A 27,396-nucleotide genomic window follows, 5' to 3' on the forward strand; every position below is an offset into this window, starting at 1 on the left:
TTTCGTAAAAGAGAAAATCATACTTTATTCAGCAGTGCTTGCTTTACTCTTTGAAAGTCATCACATGAATGCATTGTAATAAATGGTTTGGCTGCATTACATATTGCACATCTGTCGTAGTTCTTTATTTATCTCCAGAGATCGGGCATCAGAATAGACCTGAAACTATTCTTTTATCGTTCTGTTTTAATTTCACAATAAAGTTAGTAGTAATTATTTGTTTTGATATTATTGTTTTTTATTAACTACTAGACCACTGGGTCATGTTAAGACCATCTTTTCTGTGTTGCTGTGGGTTTTTTCCATCGCTTTTGTGTTGCAAATATCAAAACAATAACAAAATATATCCGTCGTAAACTAAACCGGAAACAGCAGTATATTTTATTTTGTTAACACTGTAAACTTGACAGCTTTTTAACCCGCACCTCCTACTGGTTAAAGCATGTTATTACACGTTTAGAGTAATTGCAATGCAGGAAGATTGTGTTGCTTTTTAATGAATGTTTTAAAATGCCTTTTTCTTAATGTCTTTCATTTTTGTAAAGCACTTTTGAATTTGTTATATTTGATGAAAACATTTAAATATTAAGAGTACATACAAAATAGTGGGAAAGTAGAAGGTCAATGATATAAATATAGAATAGACAATATCAAGAAGATACTGTAAATTATATCTAGAATAAAACAGTTTACTGCCTGATAGGAGGATGTGCTAACTAATAAGGCTTTATTTAAACATTAAAGAATACTTTAGGTTAAGGTCTTCTTTTAAATAAGAAAAAAGCTTTGGGGGTATCTATCTACAGATAAATATTAAGCCTGACAACGTCTAATATATTGCATGGTTTGTTTTTGAACTTGACAATCAACTTTCCTGCAATGTTAACTATGTTGAAGCACTTATTTTAACCGATATTATACATATTTATTATACTCTTATAAGATGTATGTAGATAGAATAATACATGTGCAGAATACGACAGTTTAATGATGGAGGTATACACATATATTGATAAATGTCTTGTAATGCACTGTTGAGGAACCTGTGACCCAAGTGTTTCATTCATTGCATAACTACACCGTAGTTTTGTATATGATATGTCAATAAACCTTAGAAAATCTTGAAATCTTGAAAGGGATATGCAAAATAGCAATTATATACAGTCTTTAATAGGGATGTAACGATATACCGAATATCGCGGTATCGCGGTAAATAAACTTCCCAATACCGTCGTGAGACTGACAAAATCTACCGCGATTTTCAACAAAAAATATTTTTTTTTAAACACTTTTTTTTTTTAAACACTTTTTTTTTTTAAACCTTTATTTAACCAGGTGGTCCCATTGAGATCATCGATCTCTTTTTCAAGAGAGACCTCTCTAACATGGCAGCAAGTAGGTTACAACATGAAAATAAAACAACAGATAACACAAAAGGACATCGTATTTACAGGGCTACATTTACACACCTAGAGACATTGACAAGTATCAACCATATATTTATATCTCGCCCTGTCAATAAGCCTGGCGTTAGACTTTTTCGCTGTCCGTCATTATTGTAAGTCGCTTTGGATAAAAGCGTCAGCTAAATGCAATGTAATGTAATGTAATGTAATGTCATTTCGACAGACAGGATCGTAAAATATCCGTCATAATCCCTTATTACCCGTCGGGTCTGAAAAGTTCACGATAGAGCATGCTCGTGAACTGTCAACGGGGGGGGGCGGTGTTATGCCGTGTGTGCATGCACCTCGCGGGACGCGCACAGCGTAAAGCAAGACCTCCCAGACATGTATTGATCTGTACGGCAAAGTACGGTTTGGAAACTATATCATTTCCTTTTGGAGGGCATGCATAACACGGCATAACACCAGAGCCTGGCTGCGGGGAAATGTTGGCGCTGTTCCGAGTTTGTTCTAATCTGTCAAAATGACAGACTGCGTTCAGATTTTTCCGTCATTGTTAAATAAAATATTTGGTTAACGCGACCACTGGTGTCCCAGCAACATCAGTACCAAGCGACAGAGTTTTTTCCAGAGCAGGGGATATTGTAAATGCCCAAACATCCCAGCTTATAAATACCTGGAAATGTGGACATTCTCATATTCCTAAAAACCTGTCTGATGATGCTGAGTGAGTGACTAGTGAGTTTGAGTTGAGTTACTTGAAAAACTAAAGTGAAACTTGATTTATTTTATTGCAGGGTCTGATTATTAAATGTCCTTGTTTATTTGTGAGATGCAGTGGCATAAAGAAAATGATTACTTTGTTTGGTAGTACTAGTAGGTAAAAAAACACTGGTTTTCTTGTTCCAGTCTGTTACTGTCACTTTGTTTTTGACACTTTAAAATACTGCTATCCTACAAAAATGCTGTAAAAATCAGATTTATTATTTAATAAAAAAACATTTTCCGAGGAAAAAAATGTTTTATTGAGGAAAAAAAAAATTCTGATTTTTTTTTTCCTTCCCTTTATTATTCAATATCGCGATAAATACCGTACCGTGGACTTGTTGTCGCGATATTATCGTACCGTGAGTTTTTGGTATCGTTACATCCCTAGTCTTTAATGAACGATTAGAGAATAACGAGTAATGAATATGCTTTACATGGATCTGCAGATAAATATTCAGTCTTCTCAAGCACCAACTATCAACTATCTCGCCTGATTGTTTGCACTTGACAATCACCTTCACTGAATTTTACTCAGGTGTAACTAAACTCAGATTTAAGGGTTGTTTATATTTCACATCATTAATCCAAATCTGTAAAGTAACTAAAATAAAGGTAGTGGAGTAAAAATATCAGGTTAACCTTAAAGAAAACCCTCAGGATTATAAAAGACCTCCATCACCCCAGCCACAAACTGTTTTGTCTGCTGCCGTCTGGCAGGCGGTACTGCATCATCAGGACTAAAACCACCAGACTCAGGGACAGTTTCATCCAACAGGCCATAAGACTATTAAACACCTGAACTTAGAAACAACATCCATAACATTCATCTGGCTGCTACTTAGAAATTATTTTTTATCTAATATATCATATTCCAAGCACTTATATATAGACTCTTATTGCACTATTTCACTATTTTTTCTGTGTAACTGTTTTATTGTGTTGCACTGTTGGAGGAGCCTGTGACGCCGATGGGTTTCATTCCATTTCAAAGTGCTTTTTGATGCTTCAACTCCAACATCCAATCACAGAGCTTGAGGACTGATCACAGGGTTTGTCAAGCTAAGCACATGGTGTAGTCCCAAACGATAGCTGAGGATTCTGGGTAGTCATCCAAATATTTGTTTCTCCGAATCGAAGGGGAAAAATACAAAAGCATTGTACACAATTCAAACCAATCAATGTTGTAGAATTAACAAGGATAATCTGGTGTTTTTGAGTTGATGAGTAGTGCAGATATCACTGTAAAATCAATCGACAGTAAGCAGGGATGCAAACTGATCAGGTATGAAAAAGGTGACAAGGATCCGAGCCCCCGGCTCCCCCACTCCACGGAATATCGGCTTTAAAATGAGGAATAACAGAGGATTTTAGCAGTCAGAACAACTAAAGCAGCAGTGTTAATAACAACAGAGACGCCAAAGTGTCACATCTAATAGAAATATATAAAATCATTTATTTTAATTGTGTAGCAGTCAGTTTATAATTTTGGCAACACTGTTGAGCATTTTGAAAATGTATTTTCATGCCTCTGTGCAAGGCTTAGTCTTTCTATCTTTATAGCCACTGGTGTAAAGTAACTAAGTTCATAGACTCAAGTAATATACTTGGGCACAATTTTGAGATACTTGTACTTTATTTAAGTATTTCAATGTTTTGCTACTTTGTACTTCTACTCCACCACAGTTCAGAGGTACATGGTGTACTTTTACTCCACTACATGTATTTAATACCTTTAGTTACTTCATAGATGTGGATGAATGATGTGAAATATAATCAAGTGTTAAATCAGACTTTAGTTCCACCTGGAGTAAATCCACAAGCTACCCTGCAGTATACAAAGTCATTCAAACTAGCTGCACCTTTACCAGCTTTGAGAACACTTTCATGATCAATCATTATAAAACATATCATATATATTATTCTGAAATGGACCAATCTGCACAATGACTACTTTTACTGTCGCTACTTTCACTATATTTTGATGAGAATACTTTTCTACTTTTACTTGAGGAACATTTTGAATGCAGGACTTTTACTGTAACAGAGTTTTCCTACACTCTGGTACTATTACTTTTACTCAAGTACAAGATCTGAGTACTTTTACTTGTAATCTAGTACAAGACCTGAGTGCTTCTACTTTTACTCAAGTACAAGACCTGAGTGCTTCTACTTTTACTCAAGTACAAGACCTGAGTACTTCTATTTTACTCAAGTACAATATCAGAGTACTTCTACTTTTACTTTTACTCTAGTACAAGATCTGTGTGTTTCTACTTTTACTCTAGTACAAGACCTGAGTACTTCGACTTTTACTCTAGTACAAGATCTGAGTACTTCTACTTTTACTTTTTATTCTAGTACAAGATCTGAGTGCTTTATTATACATCCATGAGCAGAGCCGACAGGCTGGAAGACTCGAGCACACAGCTCGCACTTCATTATAATATATAAAAAAAGAACACCATGCGTGTCATGATGGCACATAACAGCTCACGGCCATAGATTACTCCGGGTCCCAGACCCCCCCCATACCCCTAAAATATTTGTATTGCAGATCAACTTGAATCACACAAGCGACCTATTTTGGATTCAAAACTTCCAATTTCGCCAAAAGTTGACAAGTTTGCATCACTGAGTAAGGAGCATACTTACTTCCGGGTGTAAAATTCTCCGTTATCCAATTTGAATGGACGCTCGTTATACAATAAAGCGGACATGATCATTATCTTTTAAATAATGTTAACTAAAGGGAACAATCTATTTGACACAGCTGAAGCTCTTGCCTTCCTTAAAAACTAACTAATTTAATAAAAATCAAAGTTGTATTACACACAATGCACTGTTTTTTGAGAACAAAAATTAGTAACTAATGTAATTTTTACATTCTGACGAAAAATAACAATTATTATGAATACAAATAAAATAAAAGAAGCCTCCCTTGAGTTACTACAAGCTATAAAGTAGATTTTAAAACGTTTTATAGAATAAAAGTTCACTGTGGGATGTTGTAGAAATGCGTGTGTGCACCATGACAAAGGAGCCTCATTCACTTTACATAGGGGTTGTTTGCGCGGTGCCGACACGTAAATGTAACAAAGTTTGTGACTCCACCACGCAATGTGGTGTTAAGGAGTCGTGGTGGAGTCACACATTCTGGTGAGATCAGGTTGGATTAAACGTGATAATATATAAATCCGTGCTCGTATCTACAACCTATAGAAATGCAAAACGGCGTCAGTTTAGAAGTAATTCTGTCCTCCTGCTTACCGCATCAATTATGAGAAAACATTTCATAACATTAACACAACATATTCGAGGTGGTTTTAAATAACACATCCATATTTATTTATTTCTCCAAGTTATGTTTTTGTGTGCATTGTGGAGTCTCAAACAGGCGTTTGTTAAATCCTTTTAAGATTGGCTTTAATCAATTTGTGAAAATGAATTCTTCATATAAATGAGAGGTAACATTTTATTTATGGTATTATTTCCACATATTTCTCTCCATTCTTCCTTCTGCCAACGGTGTCGCAGTTTCTCATCCCTCCCGTTGTTGTGCTTAGTGCGAACGCGTGGGTTAGAGTTTGCGTGGAGGACCGCACATTTTCCCGTCAAGTTAGTATTTTATAAATCGCAAGCATTGCGTAGAAACTGGCGTACGCCCTTTTTTCAGAGCATATCCCTTTATAAATGAGGCCCCAGGTCTCTGAACGCATTACCTATAGAAAGTCTAGCACACTGAGGTTAAATAAATCCAATCCTTTCCACTCTTTCTTTTTCTAATCATACTATCTGTCTTAGTTGTTGAATGCCATCTAAACAACACAATTACACGTGCACCAGATTGATGCTATTAATATTTGAAAATATATATCTTCCCGGGGGGGAACGCCCCCGGACCCCCCTAGAGGAGGTTAGGTCCCCCCGACTTAAATCATGTTCACATGGATAGGATACTAAATACATTTGCACACATCTTGTGTCCATATCTTTCTGTTTTTGTGGTCATGCCACACCCGTGCACGTGCATGCATTCGCGAGTCATGGTAAAACATCTGGATTAAGAGGTTGCTTTTTCTTTGCATAACATGAAAGAAAGGCAAAATGAATGGGCTGTAATTGTTGTTTTTTTAAGCAGAGGATGTTGGAACATGTTGTAAAAATGTAAAGGAAAAAGGTTCCCCACCCCTGCTGTAAATAATAATAAAAACCCTTGATTTATAACTTAACATCTGTGTCTCCTCTTGATCTGAGGATATTATAAAGAATAGCCAGTCAATTGAAGCATTATAGCACAGGCCTTTGTCAGATGGTATACGCAGTTTTTTTTCTGCTTCGAATAGTTCTCTCTTTTTTCACAATACCTGTGTTTGCATCACTGAGTATCTCAAGTTGAGAGAATTTAGTGATTTCCTTCAAACATACAGCAACGCTATGCCTCACGTTAAGGGCCTACAAGTTCTTAACGACTGTGAAGAGAATCAGAAGATGCTAACCAAACTTCCTGATTGGTTCACATCAAGGTGGAACCGTTATGTCACAGAACAGCTGGATTTAGGCAAAGATTATCCAAGCTTCGCAGAGTTTGCCAGTTTCATATCAAAGGAGGCCCGTATAGCATGCAACCCAGTGTCATCACGATATGCTCTGAAACCCTCAGCAGAAATACCTGTAAGAGAAGCAAAAGGGCCAAAAGCAAACACATTTGTCACTGACGTGGGGCTTCAGACACACCTTGCATTGTAGCTAAATCCATCGTAGAAGAAACCAAGTCAGAAGATGCAGAGGAAGTGAAGAAAGGGAGCATGCCAAAACAAAACACAACTGAGTGTTTTTGCTGTGGAGAAAATCCTTCCATATTCCAATGCCAAAAGCTACTGGAATTGACTGTGGAGGAAAAGAGAAAATGCATACAAGAAAATAAGCCGTGTTTTGCATGCCTGAGAAAGGGACATGTCTCCAGAGACTGCAAGAAAAGAGCCATATGCAAAAGGAATCATCCGACTCCTTTGCATGAAGAGCGTTCCTCAGCGGACAAACCCTACACACACAGCAGCTTTGAAGGAAATACAATCATGTTGTGTGAATGGAGGTGAAGGTGGGAGCACATCAATGATCGTGCCAGTATGGATTTCATCATCCATCACCCCTAATTCTGAAACTCTGGTGTATGCTCTATTGCAGTGGTTCCCAACCACTGTGTGTGCCGTGAGCACTGTCCAAGTGTGCCGTAGGATCTTTTTACATTCCATATTTTTTTCTCACAATCAACTTTATTGTATTACATGTACAATGGAGCTGATAAGCTAATAAAACATATATTGCTCAGATTTAGAAATCTTAAATGCCGACTGCTTAAATTGTCATGACTTACATCAGCCGTCATTGTTTAAGGCGAGCAGAGCAGCTTTTTATCCTCGCGACAAAATATTACAAGAGTAATGAGAGTGAGAGTGCTGGAGGAGAGGTTTGACTCATATTTCCCTCCTATAAATGAAGACTTTGATTGGCTGTGGGATCCATTTAATCCTCTCTCGTTAATATCAGCCACTAGTTTAAACAGCAGAGCTCAGGATGAACTCGCAGAGCTATGGACCGCTCCCTGAAACTGAAGCACGGTGAACTACTTCTGGATATCTTTAGGCTGCTTGGCAACCATGATCTGGGGTCTTCTTCGCACATGAATCGAATGCGTTTGAACGGAAGACTTTTTTGAAAACGCATACGGTGCGTAAAGGCAGACGTTCCCGTGTAAATGCAGTCTTAGATGAATGATCTGGAAAATCTTGAGAAGATTCAGATCCCAAGATGCTTCACACCTACAAACTTTGGTGAGCTACTGAGTGTCGAATTCATCACTTTTCTGATGCAGCAGTTGGGAGAAAAGGGTGAACGCCTCAACAAGCCATCCGTTGTTGAAAGACCTATTCAGAAGTTAGTTGCTCTAATGGAGAGCAGTTGCTAGAAACTTTTATATTTCCTCGTTAGGCTTATTGGCGAATAAAGTTGATGTAGTGATTGTAAACTGTGTTCGTTATTCTCCCGTCCAGGAGAGAAGCTTTAAAAGGAGACTAAATGGAGTCTCTGTGAAAGTTCAATTTGGTACTTTAATTAAAAAAGGCGCGGGTATGTCACAAGCATGATATTGTTCAGTCAGACAAACAGCTGTGATCCGCTCCTCGTTAGGGAAGAGAAGATTCCCGATCCCTCGTCTGGTGCTGTTATATATATCCTCTGCTGGCTCCTCCCCGCCAGCCGGCTCGCCTCGTCTCCAATGTCCGTTGTTGCATTTAAACAGAGGATTGGTTCTTTTCACATTCAATATATGCTTAACACGCCTTTTCTCCTCATATTCTCTTTCATCACTTTTCATGTAACACATTCTAAACGCTGTAATCAATACTCTAAAAAATACTCCTCGGCTGGTTTGGTTTCCGGTCATTCCGGATGTTGTCACATGCTACTCTCGTCTGTAAACAATAATGTATTCAAATAAACTGTACCTTCATTTAATATACAGCATGGTAGTATCTCGACATCTATAGTTGTAGTGTTAAATCACTAGGCTTCGGTTTGCACCACTCCATATAATTTCGCTACTAAATTCACCTCTTTAGGAAATTGTAAATTTACCACATGCTAACTGCCAACTGGAGATGAAAGAGTTTCAGAATAAAGCTTAACAGCTTGTTGTGCACAAGAATTTCTGGTTTTTCAGTGTAAAACTGCATTAAAACTGACGGCATGTTTAAACTACATTTCCCCATTAAAACATTGATTTTAATTTCTAACATTATGTAAATGAAAAATGAATTGCTCAAATATGTAAATTATATTGTGAACTTGCACTGTTAAAATATATGTGAGTTAAGGGAAAGACAAACAAGCTAAAACAGTTGAAAATTACAATTGATCTGCATATGTGTTTGAAGGGAATTTGGTGGGAGTGTAGCTGATGCTCAAGTGCCCTTATTTATTGTTCTGTATTTTTTGAAGAGTGCTTGAACTTTGTTTTATTTTGTTGAAATGATAAGAGTTAACTTTCCGGAATTCATGTGACCTCTAGCCCCGGATGTTTATATTGTGTTTGTGAGAGAGTAAAAGGGCGCTAAAAGTGTCAACGATGTAATAACATAATTCTACTGCTACTAAGCAAACACGTTTTCACGGTTTTTCATAATTGTACAAAGAAGAAAATAAACGTGATTGTGGACATCAGTTCGATGCGTAACGTTCTTTCAAGACCAGAGTATATAGTACAGGCAAGAGCAGGGCCGGCCCCATACTTTTGGGGGCCCTAAGCGAGCTTTGGCTTGGGGGCCCCCCTCACTCTAGCGCATTCTTACTACACACAACACGGAGCCAACTTTTGTATTATGATGTTAGCATAAGCACACATATTGTATAAATAAGCATGTAAACACCTAACCTCCTCTAGGGGGATCCGGGGGCATGCTCCCCCGGGAAGTTTTTTTTTTTTAAATATTTAAGTTAAAAGCATCAATCTGGTGCACTTTGAGAGAAAAATTAAGAGATCTATGGATACATCTCTCAACACCCAGATGGAACAGAACTGTAAACAGATTTTTCTTTATGGATATTTTACAAATAACTTAAACTGTATTCTTGTTTTTATTCTCTCTGGCTGTCCCTCTCATAATGTTCACATAGAAACTAGCTGTCAATAGGAATATCATTCAGAAGAATTATAATTTCTTGCAAAAATATGTCACAAGAAGAGGTTGTACTTTTAAATTCAGGTGTTGTTATGGCAACGTAACGGGCGGGCCCACCCCGAAACTTACGTTTACCGGGAAATCTGAATCGTCAACGGGGGGGGGGAGGCTGTTAGACGCTCGAGATTTGTCAATGGGGGGGGGTGAGGGAGGCGCTCGTGAATTTTTGTTACGGAAACAGAGGGGTTTTAGGTCATAGATTTTAGGTTGCCATAAGGTTGTTGACTGTCTTATTATAGGCTACATCCATTGGTTGGTTTTGTGGCACATTTGTAACGCTGTGCCAACTTGGGCAAGCAAGCAGGCAAACTTGAGGAGCGCACACAGGGTGGAGTGAGGTTGAGCGATGGAGAGAAAGGGAGAGAGAGAGAGAGAGAGAGAGAGAGAGAGAGAGATTGAGCGAGGCAGATAGCGTGTGCAGCGGTCTGCTTGCGCACAGAGCAAAAGTTTGTGAGAGAGCCGGCTTGAGAGTCAATTTCTCTTCAAAATATAATTGATTGCCAGCCTCCCTTGTCCCTGGCTGGCTTGCTAGCTCGTTGGTAACGTAAGCCTAACTGATTTATTCTAATGTGCCTGCATCTGGCGCTGAGTTGCCATATTCCTTTCATGAACCACTTCCTGATATCCATTGTTGCAGATAAATATAAATGATAATAGCCAAACTAACCTAGCAAGAGTAAACTGACAGGCTGCTGTGACGCATCTCATTCAAAAACCCACACGACTCAACCCAGCGAAAAACCAGTCTCGCGCGCAGCCTTTCATTCAGAATTTCATTCAGAATTTCATAGCAAAATAAAAAAATGATATTAAACTAATCTTTCAACATAGTTTAAAACAAAAATAAATATTAGGACAGAGCCCTACAAATAACAACCATAAACATAATAATAAAATAATTAAAATGTTGTATTCAGCCCTGATTAAAACTGCGGGCCCAAATCCTGGATGGGCGGGCCCAGCCCCATGGGGCCCGCCCATGACGCCGGGTCTGACTGTAAGGTAGCTTCTAGCTTCATGTCGAACAGTAAGTCAACATTTCCCAGAGAGCTTTCTTTGAAATCACCAGGTAACGCTAAAAAACATTACATTTAGATTATATGACAAAGTGTTTATTTAATATATCTGGCTAGCTATAGCTACTTGCTAACGGTTTAGCTTACCCCGCGATTCAAAGTAACGTCAACGTATCTGTAATTTATGCTTTGCTTACATGTTCGTATAACTTGGAAGTTTACTGACATTTACATACCTTGTTTACCTGGCTCAAGTGGTGGCTCTGGGGTTGTTGTGTGAGCCACCACTTGAGAATTGTCGTATTTTTTAAGAAAAGGTTTTCTTATGTCCATCTTCAAAAACTCTGAGTCCGACTGACAGTTTATTTTAAACATTGTCACAGCTCACAGGATAGGTACCTGTCAGCCAATAAGACAGATGTTTATTTCCATTCAACTCTCTGGTTGGTCTGGTGTCTTGCCTCTTTTGCATTCACTGAACACGGGAAATTACAATCCTGCCGTCCTCTCTTGTGTCATGAGGTTCAGGTAAAGCACGGTTAATGTATTATATTATTGACTCAATAATATAATGCATGACTTTGAGAGTAGGCAATCTAGGCATATTAACACAATTAATTAAACATACTTATCACGGCGACGGTGTACTGAGATTTATTTATTTTTTAAATAAAATTAAAATTACATTTTTTTTTTTTTTGCTAGGGGGCCCCTTAGTGGCTGCGGGGCCCTAAGCGGCCGCTTATGTTGCTTAATGGGTCGGGAAAGAGATACAAAGACACAACAGTTTGATGAGATGACAATTCCAACTCACAAGATAAATACAAATAATATTAACAATATTAAATAAATAACAAATAAAAGGTAATAGGATCATTTCCACATTTCAAATAATCCAATCACATATTTAATGTTTCATATAATAGCCCTCTTTGTTAGAGCTAATATTGGCCAACATCATGATGTGTTTTATATTGTCACGCATTTACCAACTATTGGTCCACAAGCTTGTGAAATGTTCTTTGTAGAGTCTTCTCAATTCTTCAATTTCCCCTTCTCAACTCTTATCCTCGAGACTTAGCCCCGCCCACAGGAGATGCGAGCGGAGGAGCCGAGGAGGGGAACCGAGGAGAGAGGAGGGGAAGCAGAAGGCGGTTAGAGAAATGAGAACTCCTCTCCTCTGAGCGGTCATTTTAAAGAGACGTCCATTAATGATGACAGGAGGCACAGCAGCCCTCTGTCTGATGCACAGATGTGTTCATGACCACCTATATATTTACTTTGAATTCATTGAGAGTGCGGTATAATGAGACAATAACAGGCTACAGATGCAGACATATACACACACACATATATTTATATAAATATATACAATTTAAAGTATGAGAGCACTCTCATAATAACGTAACAAAATCAGGCTGGATATATCCCCCCCCTCTCTCTGGTCGCTGAAATGGGAAATTGAAATTACGGGCCAAAAAATGTATTTACAAGTATTAAAAGTAAGCATAGGACTCCAAACCAACTGAGACCTGTCTGTCCGCCGCATCTACACACTGTACAACACGCACACACTCTACCACACACACACACCTACACACTGTACTACACACCTACAGTTCCTAAAGCATAATCAGGCTACAGCCGTTGTGTATTTTATTATGTGAAGCACTTAAGGTCTTAGAAAAATATCGACTCTTTGTTTGTATTTATCTACTAAACTATAGCATACAAATACAGAGAGTAATGTAGGCCTGTTATACTGAGTGATATATATTATACACACTGCTCTGCTTTCTGCACGGACCTCACAGCTGTTCTCACTGGAAACGTTGCGTCGCGATGAAAGCAGTTACTAAAATAATATCCAGGGGATGCATGCAGAGCTGTCATTGGCTGAGATAAGTCCGGCCGTGCGTCACGCCTCCACCGTTCCCGGAAATGCATCCGTGGAGGAGCCGTGGAGGAACCATCAGTGTATCCTCGGTTAGAGCTCCTCCAGAGAGCCTCCTCGATGCTCGGTCCTTGATGTGCATTTAGAGACATTAGATGTCCTTCAACATAGCGCGCTGAAATTAATTTCCGGGTCACTACCGGAGGACCGAGGAGTCGAGGGTTGCGGTCGGATAATCCAAAAATCACCTCCTAACGTCTAACCCTATTATCTATCCCTTGACCTCTGAGTGAAACGTCACGGGGTTAAGGGATAGTGGATAGGAGAATTAAAAAGGACTTAGGAGAAGAGACTGCAGTACTTTAGAGAATCCGACTGCACTTTCACTATCCAACGTGTTTATGATGCGCCAGCGGACGTCATGCACGTGCGTCTGCTGGCGGGGAAACTATGGAAACTACAGTTTTCTATACAGCGGACTACAACATGGATGTTTAATAAGAACGAGGGACTATTGTAAACTCATCTAGAGACTCTGCACCGTGCTCTGATGCTTTTGCTTTATGCTTTATGAATGTGGACCACAGAGAAACATAACCAAAAACCAACCAAAGTTGGAATTGAAATAAAAAATGAAAGTGAAACTTATGCTCGTCACCCTGTCCCTCCGGTCCACATTAATACAAATGATCCCAATACATATGATTGTATGAACTATGAAAATATCTTAAAATCAATACAAATGTATTTATTATAAACGTTAGTCCTTAACATCTATCACTGTGTCACCATTCAAACATCTTTTAAAAGTTGAACAAACCCCACACAGCTCAGTAAAGACTTTGAAATGTTGACTTTATTTCATAATTTCAGTAAAAACTAACGTTCATATTTCTCTTTTTGATTATAATACTGATGAACGTTCAAAAGAAAGCACTTTGGCAACTTACCACATACGTTTTAAAATGCTTAATAAGCACCGTAACGTTCATGATATCATTTCTCGGTCGTAATCGGTTGTGTCCGTGAACGGCCGACTGTTGTGTGACGGCAAATGCTGCGGCTGCAAGGCCTTGTGGGGCAGCATTTTCTCCTCTCCTTTTGGTGAGGGAGGTCCAGTGGTTCCAAAGCTAAAGGAGGTTATAAACAGGGGTGCACATAAGTGGTACGCAGGTACGCATGCGCGGCAACAATCTCAAATGCGTACCGTCACTTGTGTCACAAAGCGCATTTGCATACCGACGTACTTGTGAAGCTTTTCCAGAAGGCGATTAGATCACCGGACGACAGAGTCGGTTTCCGTGTGCACAGACAGGGCTGCTGTTAACGTCGGTCTGTACAGCAGCACTGCGCTAAAACAGCTGATCACAACGTTCACACCCCCCACCCCCCGCTGACATTCACGATACAGAGGGCTTCATGGGAACTTTGAGGGGAGCCAGAAGTTGGAGTACCAAACACTGACTCCAGGTACTCATCTCAGTACCTCAATGAGAAAGTTGTGTGCACCCCTGGTTATAAAAGAAGTTTGAAACCTCCTTTCCTATTTTCTAGAGAATTCGATGGCTGCCACTGAGGGTCTTCCGGGTCATTTCACTCGGTTAGGAAGGTTCCTAAGCTAAATGGGCTATTCGACTTCAGCCGACTAGTCGAGGAGGGGAAATTTAAGAATTGAGAAGCCTCTTGTGAGTCTGTCATTGCTAAGTGAAGAACAGAACGCCTCTCCTCTTGCGGTCAGAGTGAGATCCCTCCTCTTCCTCTCCTCTCTAGCCTCATCCCAATACCCCCTCCTCGTCTCCTCTCTCCCCCTCCTCCGGGACTTGGCCCGGAAATCGACCAAGACACGCCATTTTGAAGGACGTCCCAATAGCTGAAATGCACACGGAGGAGTCGAGGAGGGGTGAGGGAGGAGGGGTGCGGGAGGAGACGAAAAGGAGGATAGCAGACTACGTAGAAGTGTTTTCACTACTGGCGTATAAAAGCCCCGCCCCCACCTTCACAGCTGGTCGATTTCAACAGAGGAAAACAGACAACTGGAAGGTGAGTGGAAAAGCGTCACATAAATGTATAAGTGCTCACCGCTCCGTGGGAATTATTATGTGCAATACATTTCCAAAAGGCTTTCACATTAGGCCTACTATAATTATATTTTTATTTAAATGTAGGCTACATTTTACACCACAACGGAACACAAAAGCAGGACCAACCATCATACATTGAATTCCTTGACTACAAGAGAAAGATGAATTCATTTAAATAAATATTTAAGAACAAATGGGACGGTTCTAAGGGGTTAATCAGTTTAGCCCGATGAGAGGGGATACAGCTGTGCACATGTCATCATTAACAGACGTCGTTTAAAAGTGACGTTTGAGTGAACGAAGACATCCCAATTAATACCTGAGGACTCCTCTGTCCTCGTGTCACCTCCTCGCGTCTCTCGCTCGCATCTTACGGAGGCGGAGCTAAGACGCAAGGAGGTTATGGCTAGAAAGGATCCGTCTAGTGTAAAACTCTTGCGATAGTTTGCAAGTCACGTGGCTGAATGTTTACGTTTGGCAGGCAGCCTTTCAGTTACGATCGTTAACATCAGTGGGCCACAGCAAATGATGGTGAGAAGCTAAACCATCTATTAATTATGTCAATGTCAGGGAGTTTGATTGTTGAAATAGGGTGTTAGCGGTCTTGCTGTTCAAAGAAGAATGACAACACTGTAGATCACCAACACTATGGTTTATTTTGTATTCACAGGCAAGTCAACGTTGTCGCAGTAAAACTCCCAAGATAGCTCCTGGTGCAATACAATGTTCCCTCTCAGTGTTTTACTATTATGTCTGATGTTTCTCTATTAATATTACTGCTGCATTAATGTGTATGTTGCATGTTACTGCTGTAGGTGTGTTTCCGAGCCGCTCCAAAGAGAGTTACAACGAGAACGTGACGTCATATTTACACAAGACGGATCCTTTCTAGCCATAACCACGCAAGGAAGGGAAGCGAGTGAGGGAAAGGAGGAGTCGAGGAGGGTTATTGGGATGAGGCTTCTGTGACACTGGAGCATGCGCCGCTGCCGGTCTTCCCTCACTCCGCGCGCTGCCTGCGGTATGCACACCCTGCTTCACCGGGAAACACAGCGAGACAGGGAGGGCACACCGGAGAGGCTCTACCGCACCTGACCGGCACGGAGTGTGGATTTACGTAGAGGAGAGGCGGACGCTGCTGCTATAGACAGCCGTTCACTGCTGTCCGAGAACAAGGTAAGCACCGCCGGCTGACCGGGGTTTATAGCATTGTGACAGAGAGCCGGAGACTGATGAGGAGACCGGGCAAAGTGACCTCCAGCTGCCGGTCCACACACACACACACACACACACACACACACACACACACACACACACACACACACACACACACACACACACACACACACACACACACACACACACACACACACACACACACACACACACACACACACACACACACACACACAGATCTGCTGAACACTGAGCTGATGTGCTGTCAGCATTAACTCATCCTAATTGTTGGGTGCTGGAGATGCCATGGGCGCATTGAAGATGTTTCTAAAATATGAATAATGAGATGTTTCAGAGCTTCTCTGCTTCTGCTTCTGCTTCTTCTTCTTCTTGTGTGTGTGTGTGTGTGTGTGTGTGTGTGTGTGTGTGTGTGTGTGTGTGTGTGTGTGTGTGTGTGTGTGTGTGTGTGTGTGTGTGTGTGTGTGTGTGTGTGTGTGTGTGTGTGTGTGTGTGTGTGTGTGTATTTATCACCTTTCTAACCGTTTTATCAGGTGAAGCCTGAAATGCTAACTTGATAAAGATTCAGTGCTGCTGGGGATTAAATTGGCCACAGAACAGATCCATCTCATGATCTGCTGAATGCAGAACACAACAGATAGTCTATTACATACTAATTGTTTTTTATTTTCTGGGAAGAACCTGACCTAATAAATTAGCCAACTATTTAAAATGTCATATTTTATCATCTGTGCTATTATGAACGTGTGAATCAAATGTCCTGATGTAGGAATTAGAGCTGCAAACATTAAATTAATTATTGATTAGTTGTCAACTATTAAATTAAATGCCTACTATATCATTTGGATTAATGAGTTTGTTTATTACAGTGAATATGATGTGGATAATTGAGGATGTCATCTGGGGCTCTGGGATACACTGATCAACATTTTCACTGATTTCTGAAACCATAAAATGGACTAAATATACAAAAATGAAAATGAAATGTGTTAGTTGCAAATCTAGTAGTAATTAACATCAGTGTTATCCTTATTTTATGAGCTCCTTTATTAGAATGTAGGTGTTTATATTCAGACAGAATGAAGAGTGCAACATGTCCGTATTCAAAATAAATTCAAAATGTTTGTTTTGCCACGAGAGGGCATGAAACCTTTGACTATCAGGAGCTGAAGTAGGTAGTCAGTGTTGTGCAGGTTAAAATGGCTTCCACCTGCTTGTGAGTTATGGCTAGAAAGGATCCGTCTTGTGTAAATATGATGTTACGTTCTCGTTGTAACTCTCGTGGTAATCGGAGCGGCTCAGAAACACATCTACAGCAGTAACACGCAACATACACAGGAATGCAGCAGCAATATTAAAGAAACATCAGGCATAATAGTAAAACACTGAAAGGGAACCTTTGATTGCACCAGGAACTATCTTGGGACTTTTACTGCGACAACGTTGACTTGCCTGTGAATAAAAAATGTGTTGGTGATCTACAGTGTTGTCATTCTTCTTTGAACAGCAAGACCGCTAACCAGTGTTTCCGCCAGACCAGGGCTGAGAGTCCGTCCACCCCGAGAGCGGGGGGGGCGGTTTTTTGAATTTTGACTTGAGCCGTCCCTTATAGATACTGTCGTTTTACGTTAGTGAGCCGGATCATTTGGCTCGTCTCTCTTAAAGCGCCGGTGGTTTTGGCTCCCAAACGGCTCTTCATGTTACCGCAGTTTACCACAGAGCCTCAGTATCGCCGTCGCAAGGCTCCGGCGCTCGCAGCTCCGGCGCGTGCTCCACTAAAACCCCCCCGCTCATCGCTTCCAAATTGCGCACGTTCCGTGTTGTCCTGTAACAGGAATCCTTCAATGTCGGGGAAACGATCTTCAATACTCCGAAAAGAATCCCACCAGACTCCTTTGCCCCTCCAACAGAGGGATGTCCTTGTCCTGTTTCCTTTTCGTCACTTCAAGTGATAAAAACTCTCGATCTTCTCTCGAATTATTAATATTTTTGGACGCCCTCGGCTCGAGTTCAGGGCGTCCCGAGCTGAATAAGGCCGTCAAATGATGGCAAGACGCCCTCCTGGCGGAAACGCTGCCGCTAACACCCTATTTCAACAATCACACTCCCTGTCATTGACATCATTAATAGATCGTTTAGCTTCTCAATCTCACCATCATTTGGTCTGGCCCACTGATGTTAACAATCCTAACTGAAAGGCTGGCTGCCAAACGTAAACATTCAACCACGTGACTTGCAAACTCTCGCGAGAGTTTTACACAAGACGGATCCTTTCTAGCCATAACCCTGCTAGTGAGGAATTGGGTTTTTGTTCCAGTGAATCTATATTTCCTCTTCTCCAGTTCATGTAGAGGTTTGAAGAGAGAGGGCAATGTTTCCAGTCCGACCCAACTTTAAGAGGATGAAGAGCGCACTATGATGGAAGGGATATGAGATAAAACAGATATACAGTGGGGAAAAAAAGTATTTAGTCAGCCACCAATTGTGCAAGTTCTCCCACTTAAAAAGATGAGAGAGGCCTGTAATTGTCATCCTAGGTATACCTCAACCATGAGAGACAAAATGAGAAAAAAAAAATCCAGAAAATCACATTGTCTGATTTTTAAAGAATTTATTTGCAAATTATGGTGGAAAATAAGTATTTGGTTAATAACAAAAGTTCATCTCAATACTTTCTTATATACCCTTTGTTGGCAATGACAGAGGTCAAACGTTTTCTGTAAGTCTTCACAAGGTTTTCACACACTGTTGCTGGTATTTTTGGCCCATTCCTCCATGCAGATCTCCTCTAGAGCAGTGATGTTTTGGGGCTGTTGCTGGGCAACACGGACTTTCAACTCCCTCCAAAGATTTTCTATGGGGTTGAGATCTGGACACTGGCTAGGCCACTCCAGGACCTTGAAATGCTTCTTACGAAGCCACTCCTTCGTTGCCCGGGCGGTGTGTTTGGGATCATTGACATGCTGAAAGACCCAGCCACGTTTCATCTTCAATGCCTTTGCTGATGGAAGGAGGTTGTCACTCAAAATCTCACGATACATGGCCCCATTCATTCTTTCCTTTACACGGATCAGTCGTCCTGGTCCCTTTGCAGAAAAACAGCCCCAAAGCATGATGTTTCCACCCCCATGTTTCACAGTAGGTATGGTGTTCTTTGGATGCAACTCAGCATTCTTTCTCCTCCAAACAAGTCTAGTTGAGTTTTTACCAAAAGGTTCTATTTTGGTTTCATCTGACCATATGACATTCTCCCAATCCTCTTCTGGATCATCTAAATGCTCTCTAGCAAATTTCAGACGGGCCTGGACATGTACTGGCTTAAGCAGGGGGACACGTCTGGCACTGCAGGATTTGAGTCCCTGGCGGCGTAGTGTGTTACTGATGGTACCCTTTGTTACTTTGGTCCCAGCTCTCTGCAGGTCATTGACTAGGTCCCCCCGTGTGGTTCTGGGATTTTTGCTCACCGTTCTTGTGATCATTTTGACCCCACGGGGTGAGATCTTGCGTGGAGCCCCAGATCGAGGGAGATTATCAGTGGTCTTGTATGTCTTCCATTTTCTAATAATTGCTCCCACAGTTGATTTCTTCACACCAAGCTGCTTACCTATTGCAGATTCAGTCTTCCCAGCCTGGTGCAGGTCTACAATTTTGTTTCTGGTGTCCTTTGACAGCTCTTTGGTCTTGGCCATAGTGGAGTTTGGAGTGTGACTGTTTGAGGTTGTGGACAGGTGTCTTTTATACTGATAACGAGTTTAAACAGGTGCCATTAATACAGTTAACAAGTGGAGAACAGAGGAGTCTCTTAAAGAAGAAGTTACAGGTCTGTGAGAGCCAGAAATCTTGTTTGCTTGTAGGTGACCAAATACTTATTTTCCACCATAATTTGCAAATAAATTCTTTAAAAATCAGACAATGTGATTTTCTGAATTTTTTTCTTCTAATTTTTTCTCTCATATTTGAGGCATACCTAGGATGAAAATTACAGGCCTCATCTTTTTAAGTGGGAGAACTTGCACAATTGGTGGCTGACTAAATACTTTTTTGCCCCAATGTAAATGGACGTAGTGTAGGCGTAGTGTAGGCGGATTCGGCCACTGCCGTCTTCCAGTGACGTCAGAGTCTGACTTCCTGCCGTCGAGCTGGAAGCTCCAGAGCTAGCTGAGGCTACCGAGCTAAGCTAACATGCTCCCCATCTGCACACTGCTGTTGCATTTTACGTTTCTAAGGTAAGCGGACATGAAACTATTCAGCAAAACTATAAATAATAATCTAAGTTATTGAGATATTAGCATAATACGTCAGAATCTTAAAATCCCTTAACGTTTGTATGCAATTGTGCTAAATTCAACACAGGAATCAAGCAAATATTAATATGTTTGCATGACATTAGTTATTTATATTTTGATATCACTTAATTATATGTTTAATACATTTAAGTCAAGCTAAGCTACATGTGATGGTAGCTAGTTAGTGGTCTTACCTGTGAGGCCTCCTCCAAACAGCATAATAACCAGACTGTATCATTAAAATTAAGTACCAGTTCGAGATCCTTGACTTTAGACAAACAATTAAAAAGACAAAATGTATTTAAAGACCAATCTTTATTTGAAGGTGCCTCTTAACCTGATATATTAGTTATACAGTAATAGTATTGACAATCTAAAAAAAACTGAGCAACTCAAAAGTCAACTTTATGTTTCTTTTTGTCTAAAGCATTTATTATTTTCCTTTTCCCCCTCTCATATTCAGTGTGGACGGATTGAGACAGCGTGGTGTCCAGAGAGCTGCTGAGACTTCAGGGAGAAACCTCCGTGTTATGGATGTCCTGTCTGTTGGTTTGGAGAGGACTGAGGGTCTTTCCTCTGCGAGGGGGACCAGGCTTGATGGAGGAGCCCATGCTGGGCAAAGCTGATACCAACTGCACAGGCCTAGTCTGTCACGTTATTTGACTAAATGTGTTTACTTATACATTTAATAGGTTTACACCCTCTGTCCATATGTGCTTTTTATTTAAAACATGTTTGATTAACTTTTGGTTCCCATTTCAATAAATTGTATTTGTATTTGCACTCCTTTTATCCATTATTCGTACTGAAAATGTTAGATTACATATTCACATCTGACTGAAGATTGGCCCCATTTATTTGTGTTACAAGGCACAAGTGATGTGAAGCTCATAAAGTGAGGCAAGTAGAAATAATCAGCTGATGGAGTGTAGATGTGGAAATAGGTGCATTCGATCAGCTGACTTTGTTTTGTAAGAGTCGGTGAGGGCTGATAATTTATTCCGGCAAATTACTCAGACCTACTAATTGACCTAACCAAAGTTATTGAGTCTATTTAAGTTTACTGCTTGGCTCAGATCCACCAACGTCAGCAAGATCTCACCTCTATTAACTCCTGGAGAACCAGGTTCAATTAACTGCTGTTTCAATTCAGACAACTCTCTTAAATCTGTTAAAGCGATCCCGAAGGATTTTGATATCAGTAAATGAGGTGTGGCCCTACCTAAGTGTGACTGTGGCAGGGTGCAATCTTACCTTTGAAGCAGGAGAGGAGAGCGCAGATGTCTTTTAAGTTGTCCCAATCCAAAAGGTGGGATCAGTTTATTTGAAGAAAAATAGGTCCAAACTAATACAGGGTTTTTACCTTCTCTCTTTACAACATTATAATCATACTAAACCTATCATGCTGTGATCATGTTCTAATATGAAACTTTAATTCACAGTTTTACATTTATTACCATAAATTGTCATTTCAACTGCCCAATTCAGTTGTAACATTTAATATCTCCCGATAGAATTTAGAGGTCTTACCTCATAAAAGACCGCTGTTAATAAAAAGCTCATTCAAACTTTCATTCACCAAAACAGTTCGTTTTGTCGTTTCGACATTCGAATACTTCAACTAGTTCCGCATTAATTCGGAGGAGCTGTCCTCACAGGTGGCAGGCTACTAACTTTCAACAAACATCAATTCATTCCACTCATTTCACAAAGAAATTCACTCAGCATTCAACCAAGAAATTTGAGAGATATTTACCAAGTCTGGGAGAACCTTACCGAGAGCTATTAACCCAGCTCTGAGGGACAGAGCCTACCGGGAGAGAGTATACCAGGGTAACCTCCCCTCTCTCTCTCGCTCTCTCCAAAAAGCCAGTGTCTTTATGCTCAACCAGGGCCGGCCCTGACCAATTTGGCGCCCTAGGCGAGATTTTAGATGGCGAGATTTAGCCAAAATCCAACCATTAAAATACTACAGGCCTCAATCTCACACCTCAACACCTTACCTTAGCCTGACTCTCCTTGCCTTTCTTGAAGCAAAATTATCTATGACATCATCATAAGACAGCTTTTTTGAGACCACATTGTTGATGCTTATGATGGATAGTCCACTGAGACGTTCTTGTCCCATAGAAGCTCTCAGGTAAGTTTTGACCAGTTTGAGCTTTGAGAAGCTTCTTTCAGCAGCAGCCACTGTAACAGGAAGCGTGGCAGAGATTCTCAGAGCAACCCACAAATTGGGGCACATTTCTGTCAGCTTCTTCTCATGAAGGGAGTTAATAGTTCCATGTTTGTCATCTTCTTTGATGGCAAATGTGGAACATTTTGCATTTCTGCAGCAAGTTCCCTGCCATCAATGTCTGGTTGTCCATCATGGGTCAGAGCAGAGCTCAGGGTTTGACAATGCTTTGGCAGTTCTTCGTTTGATGTGGTGGGAAAGTTGATGAGCACTCCAAACTTGTCATTTACCTCTTCAAGGTGCTGAAATCTCTCATCAAGTGAAGAGAGGGCTGAGTAGTAAGATTCATCCCGCTTTCGTCTCATTAGTATGCATAGAAAGTGACAGGTGCTGTGACAGGTCACACCTCTACCTACTTATGCTAATGAGCTAAGTCCCGCCTCCCCTTTGTTCGAGGTGTGAGATCTCAAGTAGGTGTGATATTCCAAGTAGGTATGAGATCCGTCGATAGGAAGGGGTTGATGTGTATTCACAGGTGTGAAAAGCCCCCACTGTTGCGCCTTATGGTGTATCATAAAAAATGTTTCAATCACATTAGTATGCATAAAAAGTGACAGGTGGGCCCGCCCCCCAAGTGTGTGTGTGTGTGTGTGTGTGTGGGGACCTTCACTGATGTCCTCCCAAGGAGGTGTGTGTGTGTGTGTGTGTGTGTGTGTGTGTGTGTGTGTGTGTGTGTGTGTGTGTGTGTGTGTGTGTGTGTGTGTGTGTGTGTGTGTGTGTGTGTGTGTGTGTGTGTGTGTGTGTGTGTGTGTGTGTGTGTGTGTGTGTGTGTGTGTGTGTGTGTGTGTGTGTGTGTGTGTGTGTGTGTGTGGAGACCTTCACTCCAGAGCTATAGGTGCCTGTCTTAACACCCCATGGCCCTGGAGTCGGCCAGAGGCTGTAAAAAGTCCTGGAAAGCAGGCAGGCACCTCGTTTGAGAGATGACTGTGTGTGTATTAGAGAGCCTGAGGAGACACATTTTTACCGCCCATGCTTGACTGTTTATCTGTGCACTTTTCAACTGTATCCAATACAACACAAAAATGCCCAGTGCTGCTAAGAAATAAGTTCAGAAAGCTCTGAAAGCTCTAACAAAAGTAACTCTCCAGATATTTCAGACAGAGTATGCGGATTCGGTCTGATCAGAACAAAGAAAACACCTTTTGCCTTCCTAATGTCACACTTTCCTCTTTTCTATGGCCTGTGTCTGTAGAGTTGGGGGAGACTTCCTCACCCCTTCCTTCCATCTCTCTCTCTCTCTGTTTTTGCTGATGTGTAAAATATACAAAATAACGTTGTATATACTTACTCTCTTGTTAAAAGTCGATGAAGTTTGCAGCGTATGCCAGACATCAGTGTTCTAGTTTTAAGGCTTTGCATACCTCAAAGTGTGTCTAAAAGCATCTTGGCAAGAGAAAAAAAAAAAAAAAGACAAAATTCGCCGAGGCCATTTAAAAGAAACCGAATTGCTGCTAAGAAATAAGTTCAGAAAGCTATTACTCCAGTGGAACACTGTTAGAGTCAAAAGTAACTCTCAATGTATTCAGACAGAGTATGCAGATTGGGGCTGATCAGAACAAAGAAAGCACCTTCCTCGTCAAAAGTTAGTCACACAATCCCTTACTGTCACCCTTACCTCGTCCTATGGCTGTCAGGCCTTTTGGTTTGTGCGTGTGTGTGTGTGTGTGTGTGTGTGTGTGTGTGTGTGTGTGTGTGTGTGTGTGTGTGTGTGTGTGTGTGTGTGTGTGTGAGCCTGGCCCTGCCCCCTCCTCCCCCCTTCCTGCCATCTTATCACTAGACAGAGGGGGGATGGGTTCTCTCTAAAACAAAGTGTCTGTAAAGGTGCCTGCCATCTCTCTCTCTGTTTCTGCTGATACTTACTCTCTTGTTAAAAGGTGATGACGTTTGCAGCGTAAGCCAGCCATCAGTGTTCTAGTTTTAAGGTTTTGCATACCTCAAAGTGTGCCTAAAAGTATCTTGGCAAGAGAAAAAAAGCCAAAATCTGCCTAGGTCATTAAAAAGAAACCGAATTCCACGTTTTACAAATGAACAGACACAAATGCAGACTTGACTACTTGGCAGTTGATTAAAGCAGATGTGTCCTTTTTCATCTCTCAAAGGTTTGGGTCCTGTTCAACACTGGGTACAGAAATATATTCAATATACAGTCATTTTGTACGTAAAGATTTTTTAAGTTGTAAGCACTTAGAAATATACATTGATTGCATTTAAAGTGGCTGTAGACAACTTATCATAATGAAGTAATTGATTGCACAAATTTGTAATGGATGTAAAATAAAGACGACATTAGCATTTAAATTGGCTCCCTATAAGACTCGCTTTCTCGATGAAATTATGTCTGGTTCTGAGTAGTGGTCTCCCTTTCACAATAAAAAGCCCAAACACAATACTTTCTGAATCACTGCAGGAAGTAATGTGCTAAAATGCAAATACAAATAGCTTACAGTAGCTCCCAATTAGTTGAACAATCGGAAAACCGCAAGGACTGTGGAAACACCTACTGGCAAAGGATTGTGGATGCAAATTATGCAAAGAGGAAGAAAAAACATTCTATCTAAAGCTAGATAACACAATCTACGTATTGACAGTATGAGTACAACAAAAACAGTATGCATGTTGATGCAAACGACGATGTTCAGTAAACGATCAATCAAAATCGAAGGATCAAATGTATTTTTAAATGGAGCAGAAATAGAACTAGTCTCCCAGTGCAAGTATCTTGAACAGGGAGTGTCATATTGGACTTGCACTTGACTTTTTAAGAAACATATCCAGAAAGTATCCAATACCACTAAATTCAACTTGCAACATTTTAAACAAATTAGACCTTTTTCTTCACTGTCAATGCTGCAAAGTCATACCTCCACTGTATGATTCTATCCCACATTGAATACTGTTTTACAAACTGGTCGTTTGCTTGTGCCACACACCTGAAACCCATAGAACAGCTGTTCAAGAGAGCTATCCAGGTGTTTGACAGAAAGCCACAGTCATACCACCACTGTACCATCCTTGAAAATCACAATTTCTTGAGTTTTTGACATTTTTATGTCTTTTAAAAGTATGTGTTTTTAAAAAAATAATATTTACATGGGCTGGCCCCCCTCCCCTTGGGGGAATTCATCCACAGAAAACACACTGGACGCAGCACTAGGTCAGAAACCAGAGGAGACTGTGAAGTCCACCACAGATGGACCACCTTTGGACAAAATGTCCTCTCCATTAAAGGCAGCTCATTGTGGAATAGCCCCCCAACTGAGATACGGGATTGTCCCACTCTCAATAGTTTTAAAGGTCAACTTAAAGAATGGTTGAGCAACAAACAGACGTGTAATCACCGCTAAATAAATGCACTTTAACACAGGGGTATCTCCTCTTGCACTTTATGTAGCGCTTTTATCTTATCTTGCACTTTATATATCATAGCTGCTACATTGTACTGCCATGTGGTAAATGCTTGTATGCTGCTCATGCTCTTTCTGCATATCATGTATTTTATTTTTGCTGTATATATATAAATGTCATGTTCTTATGCTGTATGTGACGGGGCTACAGATGGAAATTAGATCAGAGCTAAAATCCGGCTCATTTACACTTGTAGGCATTATTTCTGTTTTAAAGTGTTCATCAATGTGCACTACGGTAGCCCTGAAGAAAATTAAACATTAAAATATGTTATCGATGTCCCCATTCCCAGTTTGTTTTGGGAATAATTGCGATGTTTACTATGTTTTGGTATTTCTTAACAAAACAGAATGTTTGTAAAAGACTGCGACTCTAAAAGGCAAGTTTGTGATTTTAACACTGTTTCGATGAAACAATACATTATACAATATTACGACTTTTTGCCATATTTTTAACACAATATACTTGTACCTTTTTTTTTTTTTTTTTTGGTTGTAGGGCTTCAAGATATTTTGCATGTCATGCATAAACACGGTGTCATCTTTTCCTTCAAACTGACGTGCTGCCCGTTTTACAAAACAAGTTATTTTTCTGCTTCTTCATCCTCTGAATTTTCCTCCCCCGTCCCTCTTCCTTCAGCCAGCGCAAAAAGAATCAAGGTGGATCTGTAAAATGAAACACCTCTTCCCAAAGTGTGACTTCCCTATTGAGAGCATGCGTCTAGGGCAGTAGGGTCTAAACCAATTGGCCAGATAAACTAACATGCAGAATGTACGGTATGTTTGAAGACTAACCATTTATCCAGTTCAAGCTGTCTTTAAGATGTGACATTGCGCTCTGACTATTTCCCGTAAAATGGTGAAAAACTATTACTTATTCTTAAATTTGACCTCTTGCTGCTTGGTTGAAAATGATAGTTGAAAAATAACTTTAAAAAAAAAAAAGACTCAAACAGCGAGGGACATTATACTGCTGAAAAAACTCTCAATTCTACAGATGACTCCCTCCACTCAACGCAATAAGTCCCTCCCTCCACTCAGGAAAGCATCTAAAACTAAGGACCCCACTAAGACGACAGTTTGAAAACTAGCTATGGATCTGAGAAAAACCAAGTCTCCCCCCGTGAGTTGCAGCCAGGAACAAACTCCTGGACTACCATTATCACCACCATTCTGGACACCCGAATCTTGGAGTACTACTGCTGCTTATTTTGCTCCTTGGGCCAAGACGTCTCTGTTTATGGACACAGTGAAATCAGTGTTGGTTGATATTGTGGAGGGGGTGATACATCGGTACAGAGAAGAAATATGCAACGGATGCCGAGTCATTCACCCCGGCCAGAGGCAACACAATTGTGTGAATGACATGCCCGAT

General features: G+C 40.6%; 1 protein-coding gene across 2 annotated transcripts in view; it reads left to right on the forward strand.

The window, feature by feature from the left end:
- Positions 1 to 14,724: 14,724 nt before the first annotated feature.
- Positions 14,725 to 27,396, forward strand: part of LOC307017377 (junction plakoglobin-like) — a 708,820-nt gene continuing 696,148 nt past the window's right edge. For both annotated transcript variants that reach the window (XM_079646967.1, XM_079646968.1), the window contains exons 1-2: positions 14,725 to 14,860; positions 15,717 to 16,077. The gene's annotated coding sequence lies outside the window, so the exon portion shown is untranslated. The remainder of the gene's footprint in view (positions 14,861 to 15,716; positions 16,078 to 27,396) is intronic.

Source organism: Notothenia rossii (genome assembly GCF_949606895.1).
Source record: "Notothenia rossii genome assembly, chromosome: 8".
Classification (NCBI taxonomy): Eukaryota; Metazoa; Chordata; class Actinopteri; order Perciformes; family Nototheniidae; genus Notothenia; species Notothenia rossii.